General features: G+C 34.6%; 1 non-coding gene across 1 annotated transcript; it reads left to right on the top strand.

Moving 5' to 3' along the window:
• Positions 1-7,381: 7,381 nt before the first annotated feature.
• LOC129013436 (small nucleolar RNA SNORA31) lies at positions 7,382-7,510 on the top strand. Its single transcript, XR_008493912.1, has one exon. It is a non-coding gene; the product is annotated as a small nucleolar RNA SNORA31 (small nucleolar RNA).
• The last annotated feature ends 9,957 nt before the right edge of the window (positions 7,511-17,467 follow it).

The raw sequence follows: 17,467 nt of genomic DNA on the forward strand, positions 1-17,467 counted from the left end.
CTACATGTGGCTTACCACTTTTTCCAGCACAATTTACTGAATACAGTATCCTTTCCCCAATATACGTTTCTTTGCTGCAAAAGAAAAGATACTTAGACGTATACTTAACCAAGGGTGTGAAAGATCTCTACAAGAAAAACTACCAAAAAAAAAAAAAAAACTGCTGAAAGAAATCATAGATAATACAAACAAATGGAAACACATCCCAAGATCATGGATGGAAAGAAGTGATATTGTGAAAATGACCATAATGCCCAAAGCAATCTACAGATTCAATGCAATTCTGAACAGAATACCATCATCTTTCTTCACAGAACCAAAAAAAAAAAAAAAAACTCCTAAAATTCATATGGAACAAAAAATGAGCATGAATAGCCAAAGCAATACTAAGCAAAAAGAACAAATTTAGAGGCATCACATTACCAATCGTGCTACAAGGCCATAGTAACCAAAACAGCATGGTACTTGTATAAAAATAGGAAAGTAAACCAATGGAACATAATAGAGAACCCAGAAATAAAGCCAAATACCAACTGATCTTTGACAAAGCATACAAAAATATAAGATGTGCTTTATAATTCAAAAAAATGAAAATTGTTTAATATTTAAATGAAAGTAATACAAATTTGGAATATCTGTTTTTCATCAGTTGGTCCTTTTACTATTTATTGTAGGTAAGTTCTAGCCTTAAAAATGGTGGTTCTCAAAATATAAGAAGCACAGAATCACCCTGGAAGGCTTGTTAAAACAGATTCCTGAGTTTCTAGTCCAGTAGATCTTGGGTAGACCTGAGAATCTGCACTTCTAAAAATATGGCATTCTAAGGACCACACTTTGTGAACTGCTGCTCTAAAAGTGCAAGTGTTCTAAGTATTGACTTTATCAATGGTAACCATCCCAACACTGACAAATCACCCAAATCTTTGACACATGAATGCTAATTAGTAAACCTCAGTACTTTTAAGAAGTATAATTGAAATCTTATTGAGGTTATTATCCTCAACTAGTTGACCTGCACAATGGAAAATACGAAGAGCTCAGATTGTGTTAAAAATAATTTGGATATTTTCTGATATTCAGCAAGTCAAACAACTATTCTGAAGTTGCTATTTCCTGTATTATAAATTAATACTCACATAACATTAATATTTATCCATAAAGTATTTGTCCTTGGAATCAAAGTGTTTGTACTGTTAGAAGAAAAACCTATACCTATCCAAAGTCTCCTAAAAATTCTGGTAATTGGTGAGGGGAAACCACAATGTGCTTGAACTGTTTTGTTTTATTTTGTTAGTTTCTAAGTTGAATTTTTATTGTGTCTTATCATTTATTTAGTTTTCAAAAATAGTTGTCAACCACTAATTTGCTTACATATTTTTCTTACATGGCTTGTTATAATAATACATCTATCACAGGACCTTTGTTTCTCAAAATTAAGACATTGAAAAATTTTACTACATTCCATCATTCTAAATTTAATTTAAAATATCAGTAAGAAAAGTCATACAAAAATAAATGGAAATATTTATGAAAGAGCTTGGACAAGACATTATGTAGCACCTTCTGTTATTCTTCTAGAAAGAAGTGTTCCTTCTTCTGCTTAGAGTTAATCTCTACTAGATAGGATACCCTACAAACTCCTTAGGTATCTTGCTTCAGCAATTTATTTACTCTTGTTTTACTTCCTTTGTGTTACCATAAGAAAATACCATAAACTGAGTGGCTCATAAACAACATACTACTATTGATTTCTCACGGTTCTTGAGGCTGGGAAGCCCAAGATCAATGTCCCAGCAGATGCATTGTTTGGTGAAGTTTGTTTTTTTCATAGATAGAGACCTGATTGTGTTCTCATATGATAGAAAGGACAAAGAATTTTTTTTCGTATTTGAGGCCTCTTTTATAAGGACACAAATCCCATTCATGAGGACTCTGCCTTCATGACCTAATCACCTCCCAAAGGCCTTAGCTTTTAATACCATGGACTATGAATTGGATGTGATTTGTCTTCACCAAAACTAATGCTGAAATTTAATTGCCAAAGAAACAATACTGAAAGATGGGACCTAGTGGGAGCTGTTTGGGTCAGGGCAGTGAATCCCTCATGAATAGGTTAATACTATCACAAGGGAGTCATATTTTATTCTTGAGAAACTAGATTAGTTACTTTGAGAGCAGGTTGTTATAAATCAAGGTTCCTCTTCATGTTTGGTCTGTTTATACAGACCCACTAACCTTTCCACTTTTGCACCTTGTCTTGATGCTGCACATTGCCCTTACAAAAGCCAGGCAGATCCCACCACCATGCTCTTGAGCTTTCCAGTCACCAGTGTCATGAGCCAAACAAACCTCTTTTCTTCATAAATTACCCAGTCTTGGGTATTCTGCTATAGCAACACTAAACAGTCTAGGACACCATCAATTTGGGGGTTAGAATATTAACATAAAAATTTGAGGGGAATAAAAATGTTTAGGGCATAGTAATTCTCTTTTCTGTATTTGTATCCTTTATTTCTTGATAAGATCTGACTTGACAAATCCTTCAGCCTCATCCATCTGCACTTAAGTCTTCTCATTTGGATGAATGATACATAATCTTGTCTTTGAATTCTCATTGACCATTTCTTTTTTTTCCCCACAATAAGGAGGGTCTAGCTTCTGTTCCCATCACTCTACTGAAAGTGTTTTGCTAGCATCATCAGTGATGTTTTATAAATCCTCTCACTTTAGTCTTTATGTGACAACTGTCTATCAAATTTTGATACTGTTTGCCAATCCATTTCTTGAAATTCTTTCTATCCTTGCTTTTCTTGATATTATCATCAGCTCTCAATTGAAATATATTGTTTTTCAACTTATTTTCATCATTTTAAAAATCAATTCCTTGGCGATGTTATACCTCCAGGGTCCATCTTTAGTCAGAAGTTTAATTCACCAACTCTCATTTAGTTGCATGATTTTAATAATCATCTATAAGTTAATAATTTTCCAATTGTATCTCCATCCCAGATTGTTCCCCTGTACTCAATTTATATATCCAAATGCCTCCTGACAATTTTTGCTTCTAGAAAAATGCATCCAAAAAGGAAATTAGCTCTTCTTACTCACATTTGCTTTCTTTCCACATCCGTATATTGGTGTGCCAAAGATCACAAAATGTTCTTTCTAGGATTTGAAGTTGGAACATAGACAAAATTTGGTATCAGCAGTGGGCGGTGAATTAGGAGAGTTATGTAAGATGAGCATATATGAATTATGAATCATGTTCTCTGATGATCAAGCAAGATAAAATTTGATCTGAAGATAAAGGTTCACAAAAACCCAATCTAGAGAGAGCAGCAGAAATGAGAGACTGTGGAAAAAAAATGGAGATGTTTTCCCTGTTTCCTCAGATTGCTTTAGTTCTTTTGTACAACCTTTTCTTGGATTACCGAAGATAGTCATATACAGTTCTAGTAAATTCTGCTTGAGGTACTGGAGGTAAACTCTACCTCTTTAATAGTGATCTAATTGGATATTAAACCCCATAAATATTAACTTCTTATAAACTTTAAAATCCAATCTTTCCCCCTCAATTCATAGTCATACCCTTTTATTTGCTGCTGAAACTACTTTGATTTTCCTTTAGGAAGTCTTTTTCTTTTTTTTTTTTTTCATTCATCCTTAGCCATACCTCCATCTTCCATACTGCTGCAGGGTTATTCCTTCTAAAATAGAAACCTATATTTGTTATTCTGCATGAAACCATTTACTAGCTCCCTGCTGATTATCAGATGAGGTAAAACTCCTTGGCAAAGTATGCAAATCACTCTACGTCTAGAACCAGGCCTCAAAATAATAAGAGCCATATATAAATAAAAACCCACAGCCAATATCATATGATAATAAATGGGCAAAAGCTTGAAGCATTCTTCTTGAAAACTGGAACAAGACAAGGATGCCCTCTCTCACCATCCCTATTCAACATAGTATTGATGAAATACCACATTTTCTTTATCCAGCCTATCAGCTAAATAATAAAACATGGACACACACAGGGGAACAACACACACTAGGGCCTTTTGGAGGGTAGAAAGTGGGAGGAGGATCAGTATCAGAGGATAAGGAAAAATAACTAATGAGTACTAAGCTTAATACTTGGGTGATGAAATAATCTGTACAACAAATTCCCATGATAAGTTTACCTATGTAACAAACCTGCACATGTCCCCTGAACTTATAAATGTTAAAAAGTAAAACAAAACAAAACAAAAAAACCAACATAGTATTGGAATTCCTGACCAGGGCAATCAGGCAAAAGAAAGAAATAAAGGGCATCCAAATAGGAAATCAAACTATCTCTTTTTGCAGACGCCATGATCCTATATCTACAAAACCCCATAGCCTCAGCCCAATAGCTTCTTAAGCTGATAAACAATCTCGACAAAGTCTCAAGATACAAAATCAATATGCAAAAATCACTAGCATTCCTACACACCAACAGTAAAGCTGAGAGCCAAATCAGGAGTGTACTCCCATTCACAATTGCTACAAAAAGAATAAAATACCTAGGAATACAGCTAACTAGGGAAGGTGAAAGACCTCTACAAGGAGAACTACAAAACACTGCTCCGAGCAATCAGAGATGACACAAACAAATGGAAAAACATTTCATGCTATTGAGTAGGAAGAATTAATAATGTTAAAAGAAATGTATAGATTCAGTGCTGTTCCTATTAAACTACCACTGGGATTTTTCAAAGAACTAGAAAATATTATTTTAAAATTCATATGGAATCAAAAAAGAGCCCGAATAGCCAAGGCAGTTCTAAGCAGAAATAACAAGCTGGAGACATCATGCTATCAACTTCAAGCTGTAGTCCAAGGCTACAGTAAACAAAATGCCATGGTACTGGTACAGAAGCACACATAGAACAATGGAACAGAATGGAAACCCCAAAAATAAGGCTGCATGCTACAACTATCTGATCTTCAACAAACCTGACAAAAACAAGCAATGAGGAAAAGATTCCCTGTTAGATAAACAGTGCTGGGATAACTGGCTAACCATATGCAGAAGATTGAAACTGAACTCCTTCCTTACACCGTATAAAAAAATTAACTCAAGAGGGGTTAAATACTTAACCGTAAAACCCAAAACTATAAAAACCCTGGAAGACAAGCTAAGCAATACTATTCAGGACATAGGCATGTGCAAAGACTTTATGATGAAGATGCCAACAGCAATTGCAACAGAAGTAAAAATTGACGAATGGGATCTTATTAAATTACAGAGCTTCTGCACAGCACAAAGAAACTATCAACAGAGTAAACAGACAACCTACAGAATGGGAGAAAATTTTTGCAAACTATGCATCTGACAAAGGTCTAATATTCAGCATCTTTAAGGAACTTAAACAAATTTACAAGAAAAAAATAAGGAATCTCATCAGAACATGGGCAAAGGACATGAACAGACACTTTTCAAGAGAAGATATACATGTGGCCCACAATCATATGATTAAAAAGCCCAACATTATTGATCATTAGAGAAATAGAAATCAAAACCACAATGATACCATCTCACATCAGTCAGAATGGTTATTATTAAAGAGTCCAAAAAGAAAAAAGAAAAAGATGCTGTTGATGTTGTGGAAGAAAAGGAATGCTTACACACTACTGGTGGGAGTGTAAATTAGTACAACCATTGTGGAAGACAGTGCAGCAATTCCTCAAAGACCTAAAGACAGAAATATCATTTGATCCAGCAATCCCATTATTGGGTATATACCCAAAGGAATATAAATCATTCTGTTATGAAGACACATGCATGTGTATGTTCATTGCAGAACTATTCACAATAGCAAAGGCATGGAATCAACCTAAATGTCCACCAACAGTAGATTGGATGAAGAAAATGTGGTACATATACACTATGGAATGGTACATAGCCATAAAAAAATGAGATCATGTCTTTTGCAGGGACATGGATGGAGCCGGAGGCCATTATCCTTAGCAAACTAATGCAAGAACAGAAAACCAAATACTGCATGTTCTCATTTATAAGTGGGAGCTAAATGATGAGAACACATGGACACATAAAGGGGAACAACACACACCTGGGCCCATCAGAGAGAGGAGGGTGAGAGAAGGGAGAAGTTCAGGAAAAATAACTAAATGGTAGTAGGCTTAATGCCTGGCTGATGAAATAGTCTGTAAAACAAACCCCCATGACATAAGTTTACCTATGTAACACACCTGCACATGTATCTCTGAACTTAAAATCAAAGTTAAAAAACAAAAAACAAACAAATAAAAAACACAACAGGGCCTAACCTCACATTATCCTGTGTGCCTACTGCCTTGTACCTTTCTATTTGGTTCGTGTCATTCTTGCTGCCTGAAATACCCTTTTCTACCTCACTGTGTGGGTCATCCCTACTTATATTTTCAGACCCAACTGAAGTGTCCACTTCTGCAAACCTTCCCTGATCTGCCACATAGTTTATTACTTCCTTTTTTTGTAATACACAAACACACTCACACACTCACACTGACACACACATACCCATTTATCCTAGTGTATTTCATTTACTTATGTCTTTCTTTTTTTCATTCCAGAATATGAGGTCATTGTTGATGGAAAAGAACACTTCATTATTTATCTAGCATTGATCTGCTTATTATGATCTGCCTATACTCAGAAAATTATAGGTTTAATGCAGGGTACAGTTAGGTTTCAGGATCCTAATGAATATCCACTGGCCTATGTTTTAATCCATAATCCAATTCACTTCCTCTTCAAGAAAGAATACAATTGAAAAATTATTATAATTCTTACTGCACCTGATTTAATTGTGAAGAAACTCATAAATTCTGTCCTGTTTAGATTAATGATTCTCTTCACAGCACTTCAAATTGTGGCACATATTACTATGTTTACTTAGAACTGCAATTTATCCTTTCCTACTCAAATTCCATAAGTATTTTTAAAACAAACTTCTTTTCTCTAAATGTGGGTGAATCTCTGTTCATCACAACAAGGAATCTCATTAATATGCTTTGGAGAGTCAAGAGAAGGAGTCAGTATAGTCTAGTTGTGATTCATTCCTTTCTCTACTTCTCTCCAAGCTTACAGTCTTTGGGCATCAGTTTTGTTTTGTTTTGTTTTGTTTTGGTTTTGTTTTATTAAGCTTAAAAATAGCAGTTGAAATACCTGATCTAAAAATTCCTTTCTAACTTTAAATTTTTATTCTTGGGAAATTCAAGCATTTCCGAATATGAATAAATGGAGTAATTTGAAAAGTAATTATTACTGACCTGCATGCATTCATATTAATGTTCAAAGGCATGTATTACTTTTTGTATAAGCATAAATAAAAAAATGCAATTAATCACGTATTTATTTATCTGACAGACCTGCAGTAGTTACTGGATGCTGTTAAGGTTTCCACTACAGATGCAAGAAAAGTGTCTCACACTTTCTGTCTGTCTGATTGCGACAGCTAAGATTAAATCAGGTAGGACAGCAATTCCAGAAACATGGCTGGGAGGGAGATAATGTTCATGACACAGAAATAATCTTGTAAACAGCAAATATTTTGTTTTATTCCAATAAAGGAATCTAAAATTTGAATTAAAAATATATTTATAAACTACTTTTCATCTTCTTAGGCTGTAAATACCAACAAAACATTTTGATTATAGTAACATAAATATAAATCACAGGGGCTATATGTTAAATTAATAGTAAATGTGAATTATGTCATTATAATTTTGACTAAATCAGAGATATAGTACAATTAAATATCAGATTTGATAAAGTACTTATTCAGTTGGAGTTAAGCTTAATAGATTGTGTATCAAGATTGTTTCATCATTAGTTCATGCTTATGAAGCCTGAAAAAGAACCACTACCAGAATCAGAACAGGGAGTTGCCTTTTTATCATGATTGCTAAATTTAAAAGACTTCTGGTTGTCTTGGATTGCAGTTTCTTAAAGTCAGGTATTCTGTTTCACTTATTTTACAGTTATTAGCTTAGGACAAATAAAACAAAAACATATTTTAAAATAAATATGATCTACCCCTATTGAACAATATGTTCCATGTAAATTTTATGCATATAAACATATGGCTCTAGTTAATATTAAAATCAAAGAGGAGAGATTTAGGCAGGTGTTTGATATCACAAAACAAATGGTTAAAAAAAAAAAGCCTGGCACATTATCTTATGCATTGCAACACTTAAGAGATGAAATAATAAATAATAAATTTGAAAAGACAAAACATAAATTTAAGGATTCTTTCTACTGACTACATTTAAAAAAACTTACCACCTCATACAAATGTGATCTACATAGAATGTGAGATTCTGAATTTGCAGACTGGGTTATAGCTGAAACTACAGACACACTTCAGTACTTTGTGGATGATATTCACTCATTTTCTTTTCCAAAGTTTAACAACTTTGTTCAAATCTGTTTTTTTTTTTTTAATGGGCTGCACTCATCAATGTTGCCTTTCAATCTGAGCTTTCACCTCTTAGTGTATACCATGGCGTAGATGCATTGCACTAAGGCAAAAAAAATAAAAATAAAAATAAAAATAAAAGACCGGGCACCGTGACTCACGCCTGTAATCCCAGCACTTTGGGAGACCAAGGAGGGCAGATCACGAGGTCAGGAGATTGAGACCATCCTGGCTAACACGGTGAAACCCCGTCTCTACTAAAAATACAAAAAGTTAACCAGGCGTGGTGGCTGGTGCCTGTAGTCCCAGCTACTCGGGAGGCTGAGGCAGGAAAATGGGGTGAACCCTAGAGACGGAGCTTGCAGTGAGCTGAGATCGCACCACTGCACTCCAGCCTGGGCAACAGAGCAAGGCTCCGTCTCAAAAAAAAAAAAAAAAAAAGCAAATGAGCCCCAGTGGGAGAGAGTTTACAATCAAGAAAGTGTCCAAGACATTATACATTTCAAAAAACAGAAAAATATTTTCAGGGAAAGCAATATTAGCTTTCAAAGAGTAGTTGCCACGTGAACTAAACATTTGCTCTGTAATTATAAAATCACCTTGCATATTTTTACAAGAAGAATGTTTTCACATTTACATAAACTAGTGTAGGCACGGCCACTCTACACATATTGTTTTTCTTCTTTGACATTTAAAGTTTCACTGTAAGTTTCCACTTACACTGTAGTGCTCTGTGCAACATTTTCCAGAAGCTTCTTTCCTAACTATTCAAAAAGGTACTCTTCTAATTCTGCAATTCTAAGAAGAGTCATTCTGATGGAGGGCAGGCAAGCCCTGAAGTGGGGCTAAGCCAGTCAGGGTTCTTGGCTTTGCCCAAGAAAGAATTCAAGGGCAAGCCAGAGGCAGAAGAAAACAGCTTTATTGAGGAGGCAGTGTTACAGCTCCAGCAGTGCCACTGCTCCGTGACTGCTCCTGCAAAGCTACCGCATACTTACAGACTAGAAGCTCAGGGCAGTTTAGCAATCACATTTACACACACTTTTAATAACATGTCGAGTAAGAATCCTCTTACCAAGGATAAATCAGAAGTTTTTAAATAACAAAAGCAAGAAAGAGAACCTAGTTGCATATTATAAAGACAGAACACAATAAGCAGAAATGAGTTGAAGAGGTCGAGGAATCCATCTCATAGCTCACTGGCAATTTTCTAAATTTCTACTAAATTCAGTGGTACTACTAAATCCAATCAAAGTTTCCAAGATGAGGTCAGTAGAAAAAGAAACTGCCTTATTCTAGTTCACTGCCTCACATAAGGGTCTATTTCAAAATTAGTAAATTTTTGATTTTTTACATTATGAGCATTTTCACATTTTAGAAAAAGTTAAGATTTAAAACTGCATCTCACCATTTACCAAATTGAAAAATCAAACCTTAGTGTGTTATAAAGATCCATCATATGTGCCTGGGGGTATGTGCATGTTTTTCACATTACTACTTGTCTTTTTAATAAATCATTCATTTACCCTCGTTTTATTAAAAGTATAAAATAGGCTGGGCGCGGTGGCTCACGCCTGTAATCCTAGCACTTTGGGAGGCCGAGGCGGGCGGATCACGAGGTCAGGAGATCGAGACCATTCTGGCTAACATGGTGAAACCCCGTCAGCACTAAAAATACAAAAAAATTAGCCGGGCATGGTAACAGGTGCCTGTAGTCTACTAGGGAGGCTGAGGCAGGAGAATGGCGTGAACCCAGGAGGCGGAGCTTGCAGTGAGCCGAGAGTGCGCCACTGCACTCCAGCCTGGGGGGACAGAGCGAGACTCCGTTTCAAAAAAAAAAAAAAAAAAAAGTATAAAATAAACATATCTGTGGAATGTAAGACAATGTTTTTGAAAATAGAGTGTTTAGTTTTAAAAAAAGCATTTCTAGATAACATACAGAGAATTGTTTATGTATTACAGAATAACTATTAACTTGGAGTTTACCTTTATTCTTTGCTTTCTCCATTTTGTTCCGTTCTAGATACGTTGAACTTTTTAATGTGAAAGAAAACTAGAGAGTGATAATATATCTTAGTAAATGAAGTCTATATCAGGAGGTACCTAATCCTAAAGCATACTGTTATGAAAATGAATGAATGAATAAATGTAATGCTAATATTTTTACACTTTTGGCTACATTATTTAGTATTTTAAAAAAATAGTATCGAAAATATTCAATCAGAAAATTTAGCAAATCCTCAAATTTGTAAAATTATAAAAGGTAACTGTAATCAATGCTGGACGCACAAGTTTGAAAACAATATAGAAAAGACTACAATGCCATATAATTTTTCACAATGATTTCTCATGCAATTTCTTTTATTTCCTAAATTCTGTTGATAATAAAACTATTATAAAATAGTTCCCATAATTGGTGGTTACATTAATTTTTCAACAATATATTTTTTGGTTTTAAAATGTTCTAATGTTACAATATTACAAAATGTTAAAACATGCCAAACTAAACACAAAATAAAACAATAATTTATGTTTTTGCATATCCAAGAAGAAATTAAATATATAATAGTTACAGCTTAAATTAATAATTTATTAAATTAATAGTTTAATGTTGACAATAGACAAATTTACTTTAAAGTGGAAAAATGCTGCATAACAATATAATGCAGTTTAAAAACTATTAAACTAATCACATTTTCTACAAATATAAATGTTCATGATTATTTTAATGGATGGTAAATAACTTAAAATCTATATTTAATGTTTCTGTTTATTTTCACATTACCCTACTTTTATTTTCAACATTTCTTAATATTTGTAACAATTAGTGTAACATTTTTACCTCTAATGAGTTTTAAATACCTCAATAATGTTTAAGTACCTCAATAAGATTCTATGTGTGTGTATGTAAATAGGAGGTGGTTCCAGAGGTCTCAAAAAAGAACAAACTTGGGCTTGATGTATACAGATATATATATATAGAGAGAGAGAGAGAGAGTATATATATATATAGAGAGAGAGAGAGAGAGAGAGAGATAGAGAGAGAAACTAGTCTGAAAGTCAAAGACCAGTTGTATAAAATCCATGGAAACTTCTTTGATTACTTTATTCTAAAACTAGCCCTTTTAAAGGGGAGATAATTTAAGGTACAAAACTTCTAAAAAGCATTTTGAGAACAAATCACTTCTGAGGAGAACAAGTTGGATATGAAAATTTTGCTTAAATTTCATGTTTGAATTAATATATAATTTGGTATATGTATTATATATAATAGATTATATATTATATAATATATATATTTAATATGAGGGAAAATAAAACATCAGTAGAATATTTTAGGCATCTTCTCAAGTATTTTATCTCAGGAAGCTTTTATGAGCAGATTTTCTTGATTAAAAAGTAGCTTATTTTGAGAAACTGTGTTATCTGTACTATACTTTAATGTGAAATTAATCATTCATTACATGATTTGAGATAGACTGACAGGGAATAGAAATGTTATCTATGGAGTACCTACTTCTACTGGGTAGTTTATATACAGGCAGTCATTAAAGCCTGTCAATCAGCCCTAAATATAAATATTCTCATTTCTATTTGATATGCATTATAACTTGAGGATTCAGGTGAGTTAAATGATTTACACAAGTAACACAGTGAATCTCAGAACCATGATTCAAACCCAGGTTTGTTTTATTCCAAAACTTTGTTTAGTAATACCCTGGGCTGTATCTGGTACTGCAGTAAAAGACTTCATACAGATGTTTCACAAACTACCTCCCAAGGCAGTTAGAATGAATGTGGGAAAAATAAACCAGAAACTAAGTGCAACAGAGAAGCTATTATTGGAGTTAATAGGAGGTGGTTCCAGAGGTCTCACAAAAGAACACACTTGGGCTTGATAACAAATTGTAGTTGGTGAAATAAAAACAAGATCATAATGTAACAACTAATTTGTTGGTCTCTTAACCTCTACTAGATGGTAAGCTATATTATGAGGGACACAGGCCATGAAAATTATGGTTAGTCTTCTTTCTCCAGTGCCTAGTGCAGGGCACAGGCTATAACAAGGCTTTCATGCGCGTCCATGTGAAGAGACCACCAAACAGGCTTTGTGTGAGCAATAAAAGCTTTTAATCACCTGGGTGCAGGCGGGCTGAGTCCGAAAAGAGAGTCAGCGAAGGGAGATAGGGGTGGGGCCGTTTTATAAGATTTGGGTAGGTAAAGGAAAATTACAGTCAAAGGGGGTTTGTTCTCTGGTGGGCAAGAGTGGGGGTCGCAAGGTGCTCAGTGGGGGAGCTTTTTGAGCCAGGATGAGCCAGAAAAAGGACTTTCACAAGGTAAGGCAAGGACCAGCCATTTTCACATCTTTTGTGGTGGAATATCATCAGTTAAGGCAAGGACCGGTCATTTACACTTCTTTTGTGGTGGAATGTCATCAGTTAAGGCGGGGCAGGGCATATTCACTTCTTTTGTGATTCTTCAGTTACTTCAGGCCATCTGGGCGTATCCGTGCAAGTCACAGGGGATGCGATGGCTTGGCTTGGGCTCAGAGGCCTGACAAAGGCGTTCAAAGAATTTACATGGAATGAACAAAACTGCAAGCAGAGAAATAAAGGACACTGTGTGGAGAAAGAAGTTTGATGCTAACCAGTCACAGAAAGGATTCCCTTTCATTACAGAAGTCACAGCCACTAAGAGCTGAGATACAAATCCGAAAGAACTTTAACACCAAGCTAGCCAAAAGATTGCATTCAGTTACAGGAGTTATTGCGAAAGAACAGTAACTCAGTCTTCTCTCTAAACGGCTGTGATTTAAAGGGGAAAAGAAAAAGAACCAGTAAAGAGATTAAAAGGCAAATTACCTAATCATGTTTTAGAAATTTTTAAAAAAATGACTGTTCCAAAAGAAATTATCTGATTTCATGTAAATAAAACTTATCACACATCATTTTTTAATAAAAAGGATCTTTAATAAAATAAATTAAAATTAATTCTTCCTTCTAAATCTATGGGGGCTTGTAAGAAAGTCCAACCATGTGGTTACAACCACGTGAGAGTGTCACATTACTGCCGACTTGTGGCCACCTGCCTGAAATTCAAGGACAGAGTTTCAAGATGAGTAATTAAGAAGTTGAATCTGCCTCAACCTTGAAGACAGATTCAGTTTTCTAATTTGGCGCTGGAAGCCATTATCCATAGCAAAGCAATACAGGAACAGGAAACCAAATACCACATGTTCTCACTTATAAGTGGGAGTTAAATGATAAGAACACATGGACACAGAGGGGAACAACATACACTGGAGCCTTTGGGAGGGTGGAAGGTGGGAGGAGGAAGAGGATTAGGAAAAATAACTAATGGGTACTCGGCTTAATGCTTGAGTTATGAAATAATCTGTACAATGAACCCCCATGACACAAGTTTACCTGTGTAACAAACCTGCACATATACTCCTGAACTTAAAATAAAAGTTAAAAGCTGGGCGCGGTGGCGCCACCTGTAATCCCAGCACTTTGGGAGGCCAAGGCGGGTGGATCACCTGAGGTCAGGAATTCGAGACCAGCCTGGCGAACATGGTGAAACCCAGTCTCTACTAAAAATACAAAAAGTTAGCTGGGCGTGGTCGTAGATGCCTGTAATCCCAGCTACTCAGGAGGCTGAGGCAGGAGAATCGCTTGACCCTGGGAAGCGGAGGTTGCAGTGAGCCGAGATCGTGCCACTGCACTCCAGCCTGGGTGACAGAGTGAAAGCTCCATTTCAAAAAATAAATAAATTAATAAATAAATAATAAAAGAAAAAATAGAAGTTAAAAAAAAAACCTGTAAAACTAAAGCTAAGAAGCCAAATCTTTGTTATGTAATTATAGGGCAGATGCACTTGATAGCAATAACTCAAGCATACCCTGAGAAGGTTCCTATGGTATAAGAAGAAGGTTTGTTTGGAGTTCTGACCTAAGAAATTCAGGACTGGCCAAGCTGGAGATTCACTCCTTAACTATGGAGGACTTCTGAACCCCTCGCCCATACCTTGGAACTCAGGCCATAAAGGGGACTGAGGACGTTTGTTTCGGGTAAAATGGAGGTTGCTAGCTAGAGATTCCTGAATGAAGATGCTACATATCCTGTATGCTTTTTATAAACAGTAGCAGTTTTCCTGTCCAGCCCACTGTATATAACTCCTCCTGGCCCGAACTGTATATAACTCCTCAATAAATGCTGTGTCTGATTCATTGGCTCTGGGTCTCTCCTTCTGCCTCTCAGACACGATGTCAGATGTCATCCCTATTGGAGTTAACAGGGGTCCGGCATAACAATAATTCTTAATCAGGCTTTTAACGTAAGTATGTTGAAGAAATGAATTTCATAGACATTCAAACAGCTTATTACTTCTACCTAATATGATTTGGTGTGCCTACCTGAACTCCTAAATCAAGTCATAACAACAATTACTCTGATGTTTTATTTTTAAGATAATTGCTTTATGACTAGATTCATTTTAGAGAACAGTTTCACTATCTAGTGGAAATCTTTTTGAAATGCTATCTATACACACACGTAAATTTAAAAAAATATTTCTTTCAAAGGCTAAAGCTAGGTGTGAATAATTTTTCAACAGCATTATCAAAGATACAAAAAAGGAAAATATAAAATATAGTACCATGCTTATTCAATTTGGTATACAAGGCTAAGAATGATTGAGGTGCCCCTGCTTCCCATATGTATTAACACACTTTGCCAGAAAGTCTACTTTTTATAAATTAAGTTGGCTTCATATTCCTGATGTAGGCTGCTAGTCATTCATACTTTAGCTTAAATTAGTCTGATATAACTTATTTTTTTAAAGGTCAATTAGATCTATCTACTATGACTCAATGGAGTTTTGATGAGAAGTAGAAATTGTAATAGCATAGAATTCCTCTTTGGGTCAGATAGTCCTCGAGAGAATGATGCATTTTGGGGCCCTTGGGTAACTAAATAGGAGCACCAGACAAATATGAGGAGTTAACATCAAGGTATCAGCAAATAAGCAAGAAAAAAATATGAATGGAGATGAAAGATAAAATTTACTTCTAACTTTCAGTATTAAGAAATGTCCTTTCTCTACAGCAATGCTTATCTCCGAAGTAATTCCTTTCCTCTGAGATCTCTCAAAAAGTCTCTGCTGAGGATATAATCTCTGAAAGACATTGTATTTGTGTTTCAAAAAATTAGGTTCAAAAACCATTTTTCTTGGTAAAATAAATGTCTACTTCTGTTCAGTAATTTATTGGGTTCCCAGGGCTAGTTCCAGTTTTCATCAAGTAGACCTTGATCTTTTAGTTCACTATTATGATCTATAAAGGTTAAAATATACAACAGAGATACAGAAAGAAAGGAAAGGAAATGTGTTTTATATAAATCAAGTTTAAAAAATCAAGAAACAATAAAATAAGAAAAAATATTTCTGTAACTCAAAAGAAGATTAAACACTAAATACATTTGGTTCTTTTTGTTCCAATGAGAAATCTGTTTACCTACATATGCCAGAAATATGCTGGGGTCTTCAACTCTGTTTTGAAGTCAGTTGAAATATACATTTTGGTGAGATCTAGTTGCTAAAATACACTGTATTCTAGGACTTCAAGGTCAGTTGCAACATTGGAAACATGCTCCTAATATAAGCACATTTCTTTTTATATTTCAAAACTATGTAGATTAAAAAAAACTTCAGTGTTTGGATTTCATTTATTCTGTTTAACTCAGATTTGTTTTTAATGATATCCCTTCATTTCAGAAACTTGTATTTCCTTGTTTCTTCTTACCAATTTCCAGTCTTGAACTGTCAGATAACTTATATTATATTACATTATATTAGTAAAAATAATCAAAGTAGAAATAACTCAATAGTGATTTCTCACCCAGGAAATTTGAAGGTAAGGTATTTCCAATTTACAATAAGCTTCTTCAGTTACATATAAAACAAATTAATGAATTAAAGTGATAACTTACCACATACTTTAATCCATGTAAATAAAATGCATAAGATGTGCAAACTAATTGTTAACGCCATTAAAAAAAACTAAATCATAACTTTTTTACTACCTTAAAGAGGAACTCAAATATTAAATAACAATATAAACAGAAACTCAGGTAATCTTTTGATATTCTTCACTTTAACTGAAAAACATTCACATCTCCATTAATTACCTGAAATTAGCAAAATACTCTTTCTTTCCCCAAATCTTGGATTATTCTGGGAAAATAGGCAGACCAACACTTATCACCATTGGTCCTCAGAAAAATGGCCTTGGGAGAACAAGAAAATTGACATTATTTTAAAAGTGATTTGACATATGCAGTAAATCAGGGGACACATTAACAAAGTAAGGCAGATATACTACAGAGGTAAAGAGTTAAATCTAAATTATTTATGAAAAAAATTACTTCTTTTTAAATGTTAATGTTTAAAGGAACCCTATTCTAGAAGGAACTTGTTTGAACTTTTAAAAGTATGCCAACCTTAGAGTGGCTAATAACAATAGTTTTATGAGCAAACTAGAAATTGTTCTTGCAAACATCCTAGTTTTTGACCTGCTAGGGAATAAAATTTAAAGAAAAAAAAAAAAAAACTTTGCTAGCTCTGACATCCATTGGGAAATAATATGCTGGTCTCTCTCCCGAGGTCTTGCCGTTTTCTAGCAACAATCATGAAACAAAATAGAAGCTTTCTTCTTCCTCTCTCTTTGCAAATTCTAATCAGCCTTTGTAAAGGGGAAAAGAGCAAATGCTGAACCAGGAGAGTGAAAGTTATCTGGTTTTAGCAGAGATTATTGAGATAAAATGAGGAAAGTAGAGGAAAGCACTTTCAAATATAATGCATTATACACAGGAAGGCTACAGGAAACGGAAAGAAGTGTTTTCCTGGGCCTGGTAGGGCTTGAAACATGAAAGAACAATGAAAAATTAAGCATTAAGCATTATTACTCCCAGCATTAAGGAAACGTTGATTTCATCTTTCTCAAGCTGAAAACACACACACAC

Source organism: Pongo pygmaeus, chromosome 15 (genome assembly GCF_028885625.2).
Source record: "Pongo pygmaeus isolate AG05252 chromosome 15, NHGRI_mPonPyg2-v2.0_pri, whole genome shotgun sequence".
NCBI classification, from domain to species: Eukaryota; Metazoa; Chordata; class Mammalia; order Primates; family Hominidae; genus Pongo; species Pongo pygmaeus.